This window comes from Acartia tonsa, chromosome 14 (assembly GCF_053477335.1).
Source record: "Acartia tonsa isolate MP-2025a chromosome 14, ASM5347733v1, whole genome shotgun sequence".
Taxonomy (NCBI): Eukaryota; Metazoa; Arthropoda; class Copepoda; order Calanoida; family Acartiidae; genus Acartia; species Acartia tonsa.
In genome coordinates, this window is record NC_137273.1 from 24460972 (window position 1) to 24476545 (window position 15574).

Consider the following 15574-nt stretch of genomic DNA (forward strand, 5'->3'; position numbering starts at 1 on the left):
TTTAAAAATGACTAAACTAAAGTAAAAAAAACATAGAATGAGTGATTGATAAAATAGTTTTCCAAATTGATATATTAATTAACCCGATAAACAATTAAGGACTTCCTGAAGATTTTGATAAAATGGTGAGTAGCCTATTGAAACTCGAAGCTTTTTAAAAGGGCTATTGTGAGCTTTTATGTCAACAATAGTTGTCATATTACCAAGATTTGGCGGCGGCTGATGGTGGCTGTGGTTGAGTGTAGCTCATGGTGGGGGTGGCTGAGTGTAGCTTACGGGTGAGGTGGCTACGGCTTAGTCTAATGGTGGCTGTGGCTGGGAGTGACTGAGGCTGTGGCTTAGAGTGGCTGTTTTCTTCCTCCAAGCCACCCAGCTTTCACGAATCTACGAAAATAGCGCTGATTAGGGCCCTAGACAAACTGCCTAGTTTCGTCCTCTAGTTTCCTCAGTTCCTCTCTTTTATTTCATTACTATGATGTGAACCGAAACTTTGCTATGTTGTTACAGGAATCTTTTTCTTTAGATTTTAAAACCGATATATTTTAATTGTCCACTTCGTTATATTTCTAATGAAAATAAAACCTGACAGAAAAACAAACATAAATTACTATATTCGTTTAAAAAGCGAAGCACCAAAAATCATGGCTGGACAAACATACAAAGTGAGTTATATTTCAGCTGTTCAGTAGTTGAAAGAATTAGAAAAATAGAGAAGGTTAAGATGAATAATAAAAATCACGAAACCTTTAAATATTGAAGTATAGAAATTCACATATTACACATTAGAGTACAACACTAGAGGTAGAAAGGGTTAAATAACTGTATCTACCCATCGCATTCGTCTTGTACAACCTTCCTATAAGGTAATTGAAAATCAACCAATTGTGTCGCTTATATTAACACAGCCAAGTAGCAAAATATAATTTAGACGCAGACGAAAGAGGTCTTTGAAAAACAAAAGGGAGGTAGTTGTCTGTATATACATCTATACTATAGAGCTGTTTATTACACTACAGACTGACTGACCGACATAGTTAATTATAAATTAGTTTTTAATTTAGAAATGTACATTGTTTGCACAAAAAAAGTAAACAATGGCTAAAAATAAACAATTAAATCACAAGAAAATATTGAGTCATTATACATTATATGTTATAAATCGCATATACTAGATAACTATAACAATTATTACATCCTATTATAGACAGCTTTCCGCGGATAATAAAATGAAAAATCATAAGATTAATCCTTGTTTTGTTAGCATCGAGGGGCCGAAGACCCGGGCTTACAAAACTGGAATTGATATTATGCTTTTTATTTTATTATTCGTAGAAAATTGTCTATGATAAAATGCTATGTATTATTTTTCAATATTGCTAAGAACTGGTTCTAATCCAGCGGATACTGATCGGATTCGAAGTTATACTGGAATATTCCTTACGATAAATTTTCTGTCTATAAAAGTTTTAATCTTATGATCGTACATTTTTATATTCGTAGAAAACTGGATATAATACGATGCTAGACATAGTTTTATAGTATGGATGAGAACCGGTTCTAATCCACCGGATTTGAATCGGTTTCGAATGAATACGAGAATAGTTATTTATCGTATCGTATTATAAACGGCTTTCCGCGGATATACGAGTGTACAATTATAAGATTAAAACTAGTTTTTTTAGCCCCGAGGTGCCGGAGGCACCGGCTAAAAAAACTGGTTTTAATCTTATGATTGTACATTTCTATATTCGTAGAAAACTGGATATAATACGATGCTAGACATAGTTTTTTCGTATGGATGAGAACCGGTTCCTATCCACCGGATTCGAATGAATACGAGAAAATGTTATATCTTTCAATTTAAGATTATACAAGTACAATAACTTTTAATAGTATCGAAGCTAAATTATATAAGCAAAGTATATTAACCCATCTAGTTACAAAATGTAAAATGTACAAAGGCGCGCATATACATAGATTGACCGAGCGAGATAGGTAAGCATTTTAGCACACATGTTGCGTGTCAAAAATACAAATTTTATTTGTCTGCTTAGTCAAGCGGAAACGTATTAGTCATACAGTAAATATGATAAAAGTTTAACAAACATAGTTTTATCCATAAATAACGGAGCAACATCAAGCAAACAATAACTACAAAAAAAAAAGAATTTAATGCAATACAGTAATAGATAGAAAAAGTTTAGTAAGTACAATATGAAAAAAAGGTATTTTGCAAGGTATTGACAAACATACACAAGTGAGAAATAGTTCTAATTTAAACAGTTAATAAGATATAGAAAAATAATTTATTTTTAAAAATCAATAGGAACGCATAGCAACAACATAATCATTATTAGAAGGCTGTGTTTCCTCATATAATATCCTGTCTTCTTGATTTTTAAGCTAATAACATCAAGCGCTATATTCTTCAATTTCATTATTCTAGGCAGCCAAATTTAGATTGCACCAAATAAAGCGCAAAGACTCTTCCTAATCCATAGTTACAATGCAGGGGCGTCCAAGCTTTTTATTTTGGGGGGGGTAAACATTTTTTAGGGGGGGGGGGGTAATTCGTGTTTGTGGGGGGTAAAATGGCGCGCGAAGCGCGCCGCAAATTTTTTTTACCCCACCCCCCAAAATTTGCTTGGGGGGGGGGGTAATTACCCCCCCTGAAATCTGTTGGCAGGGGTAAATTTAGTTTACCCCCCCCCAAAATTTACCCCCGGGGTAAAATTTTTTGGGGGGGTAATTGAAATTTTATTTAATATATAGTATTAAAAATGCGCGCGAAGCGCGCAAAAATTTTTTTATTAGAGATTTTTTATTTTTGGGGGGGTATTTACCCCCCCAAAATTGTTTGGGGGGGTAAATACCCCCTCCTAAATGGTTGGGGGTGCCTACGGCACCCCCAAGGTAGGGGTAAATTTTGAATGGGGGGGTAAAATAAAAAAAAATTTTTGGGGGTGCCTACGGCACCCCCAAAATCGTTTGGGGGGGGTAATCGCCCCATTACCCCCCCCCCCTTGGACGCCTATGTTACAATGATCAACTAATTTGCTTATAAACATTACATTTTCTAAATATATCAAAAGGTTTTCTTTTACTGTATCATAGTTTACTATTCTTTTGTAAAATTGCTAAAGCTGTGCTGCAAATGGGCATAATTATCACTGTTTGATAATTTTCTACATCTATTGTATAAATCTATGAATTCCTAAGCCGGCTTAAAATTCAAGTTTTAAGCCAATTTTTTGGAATTCATAGTGTAAACTGGGGATTTCATAGTGTAAATGAAATATGACACCAGGGTTGTAAAGATAAGAATCTTGGATTCAAAGTGTATTGGCTTAACAGTGGCTGAAGATTTTACACTATGAATTTGCTTTTAAGCTTTTATATTTTCAGAACTTAAAAAATCACGAAATTTCACCTTTTTGTTATACCATTTAGCCTTTTGAAAAGCCTCCCAAAGATATTAATAAAACTTCTCGGAAAAGTACAATAAAATCAACCCAACGCAATCGAGATCTTAAGCTTCAGACAAAAAAACCTTACTATTTTATATTACTAGCGGCTTCGCCCCTAGCCTCTAGGGGCTTTGCCCCATGAGGTAGTTTTTAAAAAAAATAAAGAATAAAACATAAAAAAATTTCGGGTGCTCCGAACCATACTCTCCCCCCTCCCAATTTTTTTTTTTTTGAGGGAGGGGAAATTTCATTTTGGGGGGGGGGTGTCCCACCCCCCAAGAAAATAGCTAAAAACCACCACATGACTAATAGGTATATACCCTGAAGAGTAGAATCCGATCGGTTCAGTGGTTACCGAGATCTTAAGCTTCAGACGGACGGACAGACATCAAGCTACTTTGTATTATAGATAGGATTCCTGAACTATTTTTTTTGTAAAAAGAGTATTTACTGATTTTTAAAAAGCGAAGCTTTTCTATAATTAGGGTTGGTCCGTCCGCCGTACGTCATAGACAGATAGCTCTTTTCTTTAATTTAGATAGGTTAGAATTGTCCTATTGATTCCAAACTTTGCATGGGGATTCCTGTAGTAGTTAGGTACGATTTAGAAAGCGTATCAACTCTTACCTGAATGTTCGTACGTCCATTTTTAACATGTTGATTTTTAATTTTTTAACAACAAATTATATGTGGGAAAATAATCCCATTGATCTGATTTTTGGAATAATAATTTTGTTTCTACTTTTATACATTTATATTCTGATTATTCAGTTCTGATACTCTTGGAGTATTAATGTTTATTGGTTTTACCATTTCAGAGCTTTGCTTTTATGGATGTTGTAAGTAGATCTGTTAAAAACTGCTTAAATACAGGATATTGTTTAAGGACAAACTTACATTTTTAGGACTTAATTATATAGATGCTTCGCTTATAACATTGTACTTTGTTGTCCTAGGATCAGTATTCCAAAAATCAGATCAATCGGATAATTTTAACATATAAAAAATTGTTATTAAAAAAATTTAAAATCATCATGTTTAAAATAGACGTACGGACATTCTGATAACGATTAAAGAGTTGCTATGCTCTCTAAATCGTACCTAGTTACTACAGAAATCACAATGCAAAGTTTGGAATCGATAGGATAATTCTAACCTATTTAAATTAACGAAAAGAGCTAACTGTCTATGACGTACGGACGGACCGACCCTAATTATATAAAAGCTTCGCTTTGAAAAATATGATTTGATGTAGCACAACCATTGCATGTAAGCGTATTCGTCATAATGTTGCGATTAAGTGACGTATAGATGCGCAGACTGTCCCCTAATTATTTTTATATAAAAGTAACTAGATGTCTAATAAACTTTATGTCTCTCTGTCTTGCTAACCAATAAAACGATAAGGTTGTAATGTAACAATGTAACTTCCTGGGTAGGTTTAAAACCATTTTGAGAAGGTTCCCACTACTCTCCCAAGACAAAAAGCCCCTAGAATAAAAAACAACCTCCCTAAAAATTTTGTTTTTCTTTTTATAACAAAATTGAAAATGGAGGTGGAAGGGGTCAATTTCTCCACTCCATAATAAAATATGCCACTATCATGAAGAAATTTCAATTAATCTTTTATTTGTATATATACTAAAATAGCTACGCTTGTATTATAGAAATTGTTCTTGTTATTAAGTAAAGATAAATTTTTTTTTAACACATTTTTACAAGAAAATGTTTTTATGAATATTTTTAAAAGCTTTTTAAACTGTTAAATTTTTACAGATTCTCATATGATTTGCTTTTTTATTTATATTTTTAGTAGCGAAGCAACTCTATAATTGTTCGTGTCTGTCAGTCTTATTTATCTATGGCTGTGTTGCCCCACCTTAATCGGTCAGGGGGGGAGGCGTTGAATGCCCCCCCCCCTATTATATCAGTTCATTTTAGAGCAAGGGGGCTAAAATGTTTTGTGCATGTTCTCAGTTTTATTATGAATTTCCGATCCAAAGTAAGTCAATGTCAAATTTCGCTTCCTTCACCCTTTTAACAACCTTTGTTTTAAATATTACAATTACTTACCTATATATCTCCCCTTTTTCCTCTCCACTAAAAATCCTCAAAAAAATCTGTTAAAAAATACAAATTACCTTATTGGGGCAATATACAAATATGTAGGAGCAAAGCTTACTATTGATTCATGTTTTCATTGACATAAACAAAATAAAATCTAGTATGACTCGGTAATGGGCTGGCCGTTTTTTTATGTTAAATAAAATATCTTAAAAACTTTGATAATATATTTCTTATTTTTGATATTAGGTATAAATGATTTATGTTTCCTGTTCCCTTTTATATTTCTAGAGAGATATTATTTCAATATGATTGTTCTTGTTATTTATTTGTTTATGTTATTTGTTAAACTTAAATATCTTGTCACCAAATTTTTCCCCCTGTTTCTATCTTTTAAACAAGGATGACAACATCCTTAAAAGTAAACCTAATAAATGACAAACGAGCTCATTGGAACCAACTAATTTAGCAATATACATTGTTTAGATATCGGAACCAAAAAGCTGTATAAATTAAACCAAAGTTAAACAAAAAAATACCCCGCCCCCTCCTAAATTAAAGAAGGGTGACAACATCCATAAAAGCGAAGCTCTGAAACGACAGGACAAACGGACATTAACACTTGTATAGTGTCAGAACTGAATAATAAGAATATAATTTATAAGAGTCAAAGCAAAATTGTAAGTAAATTTGTTGTAAAACTTCTTTATAAAGTACATTTACACCTAAAATAAGTATTAACAGTCAGTCAGACAAAAAAATTAAATGACTGTTTAAAGAATTGTTGTTTCCAAGGAAAACCCTGCAAATATCTATCAATTTATCTCTCTCTCTATCTATCTATCTAGAAGAACCCTGCGAAGTAACTCAGGGAGTAAGGGAGGGGACAATGGATCGAATATTCAATTTTTTCGAGTCTCAGACTTTGGGTACTGGCTTAAAGGGAATGTACAAGAATTTAGCAGTTTCTGACTGAGTTTGAGTACTAGCGCAACAAATGCCGCAACTCATGCGTTAGTTTTGAATATCTAGCAGACAAGTATCAATAAACTTGATTTTTTATGATGTGGCTGGTTTTAACAATTTTTTTCTCTCCAGAAAATATCATTTCATAGATAAAAACTTTAGTGTGATATTTGTTTAATAACCCACGAACCAATTAAATTTTGGGTTATTGGGCGATGGGTTGAATGGCTTCCAGGGAGATTTTTATAGTTATTAATTACAGAAATATTATGTCAGTCTGATGTGCTTTTAATCTAATTTTCAAATGAAAGCTTTTTTCTTGGAACTCTTTTCTTATTTTATAGTTTTCTGCCTCTCCCTTTACAATTTTGTTCATATTTTCCGGATTTATCTGGATTTCATAGTCTTTCAGCGATAACTCTTAAATTGAATAGTTAGTGTTTAGTTTTCATCCTATAAACACATGTATTTCTAATTCATTTCCTATACAAGGGATCAAATTAACAAAATGTCAAAGTTTAACAATTTAAGTGTAGAAACTACACTATCAGAAGATATTCGGGATATTAAGGATAGGCTATCTAAATTAGAAGTAATTGAGAGTCTGTCTGCCCGTATTACTGCAAATGAGAAAGAACTGGCTTCTCTTTCTAAAGCCATGAGTGATTTGCAGGATACTAATACAGATCTGAAAGAGGAGGTAAAGAAGCTTAATGAAGATCTTGAGTCCAGGCCTAAAAAGGCAGATTTAGATGCTTTAAAAAGCGAGCTATCTGCATTTAAAGCACAAATTAATGATAAGGATATACTTCCTTTAAAGGAAGGACTTGAGGCTGTCAGAGAAGGAGTGGATGCTAGAGAGCAGGCATCAAGGAATTACTGTGTGCGTATAAATGGTTTGTTCGTACCAGAAGCCCAAGCCAAAAATATCTCTGAATATGACCATGCTAAGCTTTGCATGGCTGCGGTGCATGAAGTGCTTGGGCCTGTTTTGAACAAAAAGAAAGATTCTATTGGTTTCAGCGTTGAACATCCATCAGATTACATTGAAACAGCTCATGTATTGCCCATCCCAAAGAGTGGTAACTATATGTGCCCACCTATTTTTGTGCGCTTCAAAAATCGCAACCTTCGAAATCTAATTCTTGCCAACAAAAATTTTGCTAAGGTTCGGAAAATTGATTGTGAAAAAGGCACAAAAAGTTATCGTATTGCTGCTGATCTTACCAAACGCCGTTATGCTGTCATGCAAAAATTGATTCAATCTGAGAAATTTGAAAAAGTTTGGCATCTAGATGGCAAAATTGTCAAATTTATTACTAAAAAGAGTGATAAAGTATTCAAAGTGAAAATGTTTGAAATCACACCTAATCAAATAATTGAGAAATATTGTTAAATGTTAAACATTATGATTCTATTATATGTAATACTTTGATTTTTTTTCTAAGTTTTATCCTCTTACATTATATTTTATAATATTTAAATTATAGAGTAGCTTCGCAACTAAAAATTGCTTCATGTAAAATTAATATAATACCCTTGTAAGCTGAGTTTTGTTTACATGTTAATCTACACCCAATTTCCTTATTTTTCATTCATTAAAAACTTCTCCCTATTTTCCCCCAACTTCGTTTCTTCATCATACCCTTTATGTATTTGTCTCACACTATATTTATCTAATGATTTTCGATAGGGTGGGTAGTATTTGTCAGATTTTAAATAATATTGAATATGATTTCTTATCTAGATATAAAGATCCTACATTAAATGGTAATAATTATGAAAATCCGTATTATGAAATTGATTTGGCATGTTCATATTTTAATAACAAACAATTTATTGAAAAATGTAAGCAATTTCAAACATTAAAATTTCTTTCTTGGAACATTCAGAGTCTTAATAGTAAATTTATTCAGCTTAAAGAATATATAGATTATTTAAAAGAAAATAAAGTTACAATAGATGTAATATCTTTGCAAGAAGTCTGGACTATTTATGACCAAGATATATTTAAAATAGATGATTATATCTTTATCTATAAATGTAGAAAGAATAAAGGGGGCGGCGGGATAGCTTATTATATTCATAAAAATCTAAAATTCAAAATATTGAATGAATTGTCAACATTTGAAGAAGGCTTATTTGAGTCACTCACAATTCAACTTGAATATAACAAAGAAAAATTTGTTTTGAGTAATGTCTACCGGCCTAATACTTCTATAATGGGATTTACTGAATCTCAACAAATGGATTTTTTTATTGATAATTTTTCTAACCTACAAAGTAAATTAATGTCTTTTAAATGTGCCTCTTACATTTTCACAGATTCTAATTTTGACATCTTAAAGTATCACTGTCATGAAAAAACAAATGATTTCCTTGAAAATTGCATTGCAAATGGTTTTTTATCTTTGATAACAAGACCAACAAGAATTTCTAGGACATCAGCAACATGTATTGACCAAATTTTTACTAACGCAAAAGATAATAGTTTTCATTCAGGGATTTTATTAAATGATATATCTGATCATTTCCCAATTTTCACAATAACACCTTATTCATATAAAGCAAGTAAAGAATCTTGTTTTTTTACAAGAAATATTAATGAAGAAAAAATTACTGGGTTTATCAATCTATTAAGAAATGTTAATTGGGAAAATGTAACTAACAGTTTAGAACCCCAAAATTGTTTTAATAAATTTTATGAGCTTTTTAATGAATTTTATGAACTTTCTTTTCCTTTACAAAGGATTAGAATTAATAAGAACATACATAAAATTGAAAAATTTATGACTGATGGTTTAATGAGATGTAGAGATAAAAAATTTGAATTGTCCACGTTAAGTATTAATGAACCAACTGCTGATAATATTAGGATGTATAATAGATATAGAAATGTCTATAATCGTGCAATAAAAACAGCTAAAAAATTGTATTATTGCAATGAGCTAATAAAATGTAAATCTGACTTGAGGAAAACTTGGGATATTATTAGAGATGCAATCCGAAAAACAAAAGATAAAGCAACATGTATCAATGAATTGAAGTTTAATGATGCTATATATTTAGATAATGCAGAAATTTCTGAGAAATTGAATGAACACTTCACTTCTGTAGCAAGCAAGATATCATCTAAAATAAATCCTTCTAACATTGATCCGTGTAGCTTTATACCTAATTATAATTCCAGTTTTAAAATGCATACAATAAACCCAAATATAGTTATAGATATTGTTAAAAAAATGGGAAATAAACAAAGTATGGACATTTTTGGCCTGTCAAATTCTTTTTTGAAGAAAATAATTTCTGTTATTGCCCTTCCTCTCTCTCATGTCATTAATCAAACTATTTTAACTGGAAAAATACCTTCTGAATTTAAAATTGCAAAAGTTATACCTATTTTTAAGTTAAAAGGGAATAATTCTAATGAAAAAGCTGATCCATCAAATTATAGGCCGATAAGTTTATTAGCTATTTTCTCAAAAGTTTTAGAAAAAGTCATTTATCAACAACTGTCATGCTATTTGATTAGAAATAATATCATTTTTGAACATCAGTATGGATTTCAATCAAAAAAGTCTACAATACACCCCGTGATACACCTCTTAAATTATATAGCTGAAGCAAAAAATGATAATAAAACTGTAATTGGAGTCTTCTGTGATCTTGCAAAATGTTTTGATACAATTCCACACTCTATTTTAATTAAAAAGTTGTCAAAAATTGGCATTAATGGCGTTGAACTTGAATGGTTTAAAAATTATTTAAGTAATAGACAGCAATTTGTACATGTAAACAACACTGACTCAACAAAGCTGAACATAGATAGAGGTGTCCCACAGGGCTCTATTTTAGGACCAATTCTATTTTTAATCTACATAAATGATCTTAAAAACTGTACTGATTTATTTACCCTATTATTTGCTGATGACAGTAATTTTTTAATTTCTGGTAAAAACTTTACAGAGATAAAACTGAAATTAAACAATGAACTTAAAAAGATATCTGATTGGTTTAGGAGTAATCAAATGAGCTTAAATCCTGATAAAACTAAAATCATGATATTTAATAAAAATGAAAATACTATTGATTGGAATGCTCTTAATATTAAGCTAAACTTTAACAATGAAAATGAGTTTGATCATGAGAAAATAAAAATCTTAAATTACGTCAATTCAAGTAGCAATATTCCTGCAATTAAATTCCTAGGTGTATTTATAGATCCTTCTTTAAATTTTAAATATCATGTAGAACATTTACGTAAAAAGATTTCTAGTTCCTTATTTCTTATAAATAGAGCTAAACATATACTGAATTTAGATAGCAAAAAAATGCTTTTTCACTCACTTATAAATAGTCATTTACTTTACTGTTTACCTGCCTGGAGTTGTGGTCTAAAATCTACTATGGACCCATTAATTAAATTGCAAAAAAAGGCAATAAGAATTGTTTTTAGTAAGAAACACATCTCACACACAATGCCTTTATTTAAAAAAATGAATGTCCTTCCTTTACATGAATCAGCTAATTATTTGAAATTATTATTTATGTATGATTTTATAAACAGTAAGCTACCAAGTTCCTTTCAAGGTACATGGCTTCGCCGTAATCAATTACATACCAGAAATCTTAGAAACTCTAATATGTTTGATGTTAAAAAACCGAAGTTTAAATCTATTGAAAGATTTCCTAAGTATAATTTCCAAGAATTATGGAATAACCATTGTAATAATGATTTATTAACCCACAATCAATCAAGAAAAAAATTTATGAAAAATCTAAAAGAATCTTTGTTATCAAGCTTAACTTTAGTGTGTAACAACCCATTATGTCAAGAATGTAGATAAAATTATATTTCTTTTCAATATTGTTTGAAATCTGATAAATCAATCAAAATCTATTTGTTAAAATTTTTTTTAAAATTTCTATTATTGCAATAATGGTGTGAGACTTGTATGTCCTAATCAATCCTTCCTATTATCATTCTTTCCTCTCCAATATGATTTTATTTATTGCTTATTATCTTTTTTTCTATTTTTTTTGTCTTATTTATATGGCCTGTATGAAAACAATGTGTGAATACACATTACTGCATACTTCCTAGTTTTTAGGAAACTGCCATTTGGGAAGAAAATTTTTTTATAAATTAATCATATCAATAAAATTTGACTGTATATATAAATGTATATAATATTCATTTAATTCATTTATTATTTTGTTGTTTTTTTTTCTATGTATGTACACCCAAGAATAATAAATCTAATCTAATCTTGAATTAATTGCCCATTGTCCCCTCCCTTACTCCCTGGAAGTAACTGACATATTTGTTTACTAACGGCTATTTTTGACATTTAAATATTTATTTCTACAAGAAACAATATACAACAGTCATAAAATAATAAGATATAACATAAGTATAATAGATAGATAAACATAATCATAGTAATTCATATAACAAGGAACGGAATATTTTTAACTTCTAAATAATTGGCGGATTCTTTAATTCGTAGAGTTTGTGTTTTTTACATTGTCTTTCTGCCCACAATGCAATAGAGTTTAATTAGGTAATATTTAAAACCATGGATCTTAAGGATGTAAGACAATAGACAATAAATTGATATACAACCCCCAACAATGATATAAAAATTACCCTTCCTGTAGACTAATATTATTTCTTTTTAATTTGGATACTTATCTCATATCTCCACCCCACTTTATTAATGATTAATATTAATATAGTGATGTAGTAGTTTTGTGCGTTTGTTTATTACTTTTAATTAGCCTAAGCTGAGTCATTTTGGTACTTAGTTGCCCCACAGGGTTAAGGTCCCAAAAAGATCCTCCTTATTTTCAATTCATTTTACAAATAAGAGAGTGGAGGTTATCAGCTTTTACATGCATTTTGTATTAAAGCACCTAAAATTAATCTGCTGTATCCAAGGTTTTTGTATGTCAAGATCTTGCCAGCCACTTAACCAATTCATTTCTAAATTAGGTCCTAGGGCAAACGTAGGAGTTCCAAATGTCGGAGTGGACACTTAATCTACCTAACCTATTTTAGACCTTATTATAGTTTTTTTAAAATTCCTGAATCCTAACCCATGCGGAAGGCTGATTTGTACATTCATATCTTAACCTAACCTACTCTGTACGGAAATACTTAATTAAATTAATATTTCTTATAGAGAATCCTCCTGTAGATCCTGGGATGGTTTCAAACCATATCGTGCCCCTCCTTCTCTTAATGCTATAATTGAATGAACCTAAAAACTACAAGAAATCACATATTACTTAATGAACTTGCTATTTTTTTCTTGCATCAAAATATTTACTAAATATTTTTTACGGGTGTCTTATAGCTGTCGTTACTCACAAATAATGAATAATTTACAAATTAGAATAAAACAAGGATGACAACATTCATGACTAGCGAAGCACAAAATCATTTTGGATGGTCTTACAAATAAAGTAAGATATTCAGTGTAATAATAAATAACAATATACATAGAAAGAAAAAATCCCAAATTTTTTGGATCATTTATGCATTATTATTTTGGAGCATAACGAAAAGACCGAGAGACCAAGTAAAAAAAAAGTTTCCACCCGTGTATCTTAAATAGCAGCCGTGAAATTCAGGTTTCATTTAAAATGGTCATTTAAAATTATAAAGTAGCAATAACAAGTTAATATCTCTTTGGGCAGGGACGTCCAAGCTTTTTATCTAAAAATGAAGGGTTTAACGATTTTTTTGGAGTGAGGGGTTAAACACCCCTGAATTCATCCCCTTGGAAGTTTTATTATGGGGGTCTACAATTTTCAGGATAACTCTCTATCAGTCCTAGCTCAACTATCGAAAATTCTATGTTGAAAGGGGTGGGGGGGGGGGGTATACTTTTGGCTGTGAGGGGAGTGTTATAAAATTTTTGGAATTTGGATCAAGGAAAGTAGCGGGAATCGTCGTAGTTTTACAGTAGATATTTTTCTATTTCTAGCCCCTGCGGCCTGCGGGGGATTTAACCTACTGTGGAAATACGAAGAAGTTAGAGTTTCCTGGCTTTCAGAGCTCTTTAGCATTTTTGTAGTATCTGTCTATTTCTTTAAGCGAAGCTACTCTATATTTATTGATTTAGTTTGTTTGTTGTACATACATCTGTTTGTCTATTGAACAGTCATTAATCTTTTTAATGTAGGGGAAGGCTTGTAACCTTTATACAGTGTGTTTTTTTTTATGAGAACTTTTTTGAAAGCAATTTTACCCCACTTATAGTTATCAGAATTTAATGATTAATGGCTTATTTTCTTCGTTTTTTAAGGGAAATTATGAAACAACAAAAAAAAATTACAGTTTTTGTTGAAAAAGTACAGTAAAGTTAATAATTAAAAACTTAGGTGTCAACATCTAAAAATGGTTTTAGCGCATTTTTCTTATGCTCAAATAATCAACCTTTTGCAAGAATGGCTGCTAAACACTTCAAAGTTGAGATATAGAGCTAAAAATGTATACAGATACTATTAGGGACATGTACTAGAACATATCAAAGTTTGAAGGTCATATCTCAACCAGGGAGGGAGTACTGGCCCCCCAAAGTCGACTACAGAAAATCCATTTTTTTAAGAAAAATGCGCTAAAACCATTTTTATATGTTGACACCTAAGTTTTTAATTTTCAACTTTACTGTACTTTTTCAACAAAAACTGTAATTTTTTGTTGTTTCATAATTTCCCTTAAAAAACGAAGAAAATAAGCCATTAATCATTAAATTCTGATAACTATAAGTGGGGTAAAATTGCTTTCAAAAAAGTTCTCATAAAAAAAACACACTGTAGTATCTGTCTATTTCTTTTAGCGACGCTACTCTATATTTTGTTGGTTTGTTGTACGTCTGTCTGTCGATTGGACAGTCAGTTATTATTTTTAGTATGGAATGATATTTGTCTATTTTTCTGTATGAACCTAGTAATAGTGTCTAACTTTTTATCTTTGTGACGTAACAAAAATTCATTTCTTTTTCAGGGGTTTCCTTTCCCACCTCCCTTCTCATCCTTCGATTTTTGTTACGACACAAAGATAAAAAGTTAGTCACTATTACTAGGTTCAATTTTGATTGTCAAACCTCCCCTCCCTCATGTTTGAGGCCTTTAGGGCCGTATCCGCTAGAAACTATAAAATAAAAGTCTTATTTTAACAGGGATCTAAAGGGATAAGACAATAGCCGATAAATTGATTTACATACCTAATGATGATTCACAAAATTACCCCTTCTGTAGATTATAATTTGTGGTTGTAACATTTGGACCCTTTACTTTTTTCAAAATTAACCATTTAAAATTTATTAAAAGCCTCCTAAATTTTTAAGCCAACGAATAAGAAAGCGTTATCATAAAACTTTGGAGACTAGTGTAATATACCCCCTCCCTCCCTGTAAAATAATTTTCATATTTTACTTATAATAATGTAAATAAATAACAATAGGTTAATTTTACCTAAAATTCTACAATCAAAATATTCAGGAAGGGAGGGGACATTGGGACAATTAAAATTGTGAAACGATCGGTCTAGCCGATTACGAGATTTTACGGACATACATGCAGACAAAATGACATCCTTTTAGATGCTAATATAGTTTTCAGATATTGGTCAATATGTTCCTCTATTGTTTGGAGGGGATGGATATAGCTATATTAACCATCTGGAAAAAACAGAATATTAGAGTATGTGAAAATCTCAGACAATAAATTATTTAATTCTATTATTTTAAAACATCTATTTTATGCAGGATTTCTAAGGGATAAGACAATATAAGATAAATTTTTATGCGTCTTCAATGATGATTATCAAATTTATTTATTCTTTAGATTAAAATTATTGGTTAAAAGGTTGGGACATTTTAAAATTTAAGAAGCCAGTATACTTATCAATTTAAATATAAGTACCCAAAGTTTTAACTCTCTACATGTGTTAATGTTCTATGGTCCTTGGTTTATTAGAGCTTTCTGGATCATGGAAAGAAAACAAAGTCATTCCTAATTAGGACAGAAGTCACTGGAAATTGGTCTAAGGAAGGCTACTTATGTCC